Source organism: Mastomys coucha, unplaced genomic scaffold (genome assembly GCF_008632895.1).
Source record: "Mastomys coucha isolate ucsf_1 unplaced genomic scaffold, UCSF_Mcou_1 pScaffold22, whole genome shotgun sequence".
Taxonomy (NCBI): Eukaryota; Metazoa; Chordata; class Mammalia; order Rodentia; family Muridae; genus Mastomys; species Mastomys coucha.
In genome coordinates, this window is record NW_022196905.1 from 134,134,698 (window position 1) to 134,136,992 (window position 2,295).

A 2,295-nucleotide genomic window follows, 5' to 3' on the forward strand; every position below is an offset into this window, starting at 1 on the left:
GGCTGACCTTGAGCTCACAGAGATCTGCCTATCTGCCTCCCAATTGCTGGAATCAAAGGTGTGTGCCACCATGCCCAGCTAGATTGACTTATTCTTATTTTATGTGTGTGAGAGGTTTGCCTTCATGTACATCAGTGTACCACATGTGTGCCTAGTGCCCACAGAGCCCAGAAGAGGGTGTTATAGATGGTTGTGAGCCACCATGTGCATCCTGGGAATTGAATCCAGGTCCTCTGTAAGAACAGCAAGTGCACTTAGCCACAGAACCATTTCTCCAGCCCTAATCTTGTCTTATGGGACCCTAGTCGGATTGGCTTAAGGCCCACCCGATGACCTCATTTCTCCTAATCACCTCTTTAAAGGCTCTGTCTCCCCCAAGTGATCACCCTATCAGATCCTGTGGGTTAGGGCTTAAGCATAGGCAATGAGAGAGGCACAACTAAGCTTATAATGTGCCAGAGGTGGCTGGGCAAGAGGCTTGGGTTCGGGAACTTGACTTCAGTGGTGAAGTGAGCCAGCAGGAGGTCACACGGATTAGAGAATGGGAGATGCTGAAGCATCTGGAAACCAGAATGACAAGGACATGATGGGGTATCTGAAGACAAGGAGTCACCCCCAGCCATTGGCAGGGTGCCCTAGTAGCGGGAGCATAGAAAATCTGGACCCCTATATACATACTTACAAGCTTTGGCCCCCACTGTTTAGGGAGGAGAGCCCAAGCCCTATTTCCATTAGAGTGGTGAAGGAGAGAAGGGTCTGCAGGCTTTGTCAAGAAGCCTAGGTCTGCCTTTTTCTTGCACAGTGGTGTGGGCAGAGCCAGTGTGGCCAGGAGCCATTCCCCAAACTTTGAAACTGTATCACCAATCCCTTCAAGCCTGGCTGTGGAGCTAGCCTTTAATCCCAGCACTCAGGAGGCCAGCCCACTCCAGAAAACCCTAAAACAAAACAAAACAAAACAAAACAAAACAACCCCCCTCCCCAATGCCAAGAGCAGTACCCCTCAGAGACTTTGACAGTGAACCCTGATGTCTCACAATCTGGGGTGGGGGTGGGGGTGGGACTCTACTGGAGTCAGCTCCCCACTGAAGTCTTTTGCTGGCTTCTATGGCCTGGGGAGTTGGATGGGAGGTCAGTGTGGGTAGTTGGGTGGGGGTGAGGGTGAGGTCACCAAGTCAGCTAAGTCTTTGGTCCTCCAGTTGGGGGTTGGGAGGTAGCTCCATCCAGCTGCTGGGTCGCTAGTCAGAGGCCAAGTGAGTGCAGGGGTGGGGGTGGGAAGGGGAGTCCCTGACTCAGGCACTCTCTGCCCCTCCCCTTCCCTACCTGCCCTGCTGTCAGGATTAGCTGAGACACAAGCCTGGCTGGTTTAAAGCTGGCTGAGCCCCTGGTGTTTAGGAGCCTCCTCTGACCTTGAGAGGACACTGAGCAGGTGCCCAGGCAGTGAAGAGGTGGTGGGGAGCCACTTAATCCAGAGGCCCAGCATGGCAGGGGCTGAAAGCTTTCTAGAACCTTCCACTTGTTTCATTCAAGTTCACCTCTGCTTACCAGCTTTCCGGTCTCCTCTCTCCTCTCTCCATCCCTCCTCCCTTTCCTTCTCCCCCTCCTCTTCTACACCTCTTCCTCTACCCTCCTTTTTTCTCTCCTCTCTGTCACTTTCTCTCTCTGTCTCTCTGCCTCTGTCTCTCTGCCTCTCTCTGTCTCTCTGTATCTGTCTCTCTCTGAGGCAGGGTCTTACTATGTGTAGCTCTGGCTGGTCTTGAACTCCCTATGCAGTCCAGGCTGACCTTGAGCTTGTGACAACTCTCTTGTCTTTGTCTCCCAAGTGCTGGGGTGGCAGGCATGAAACATCACGGCCAGCATCTTCTCTCTCTCCTTTTCCTCTTTCTTTTCCTCCCATATGCCCTCCGACTCTCTGGATATAAGCAGGATTGTGTGGCAGGAGCTATTCCATGCCAGGTTGTTCTCCCTAACCAGGACTTCAGGCTGACTCTTTTCTACTGGCTGAGTATTGGGTACAAGTGGGTTCTGCTTTGCCTATCCACTCAGTCACATTTTTCTGCTGTGAATGCCTCAGCAGCAAGCACTTTGGACATATGATTCTGGAGTCTCTGTGTTTCTGCCACTTTTCTTACCATTGTAGAAAAAACAAAACAAAACAAAAAAGACAAACTAAAACCACTTAAGAGAAACAAGAGAGAGCAGCTTGTTTTTGTTCAGGATTTCAGAGAGTCTGGTCCATTGTGATGGTCCACTACATCCTGCAATAGACTGGTCCATTGTGAAGGTTCATCACATCCT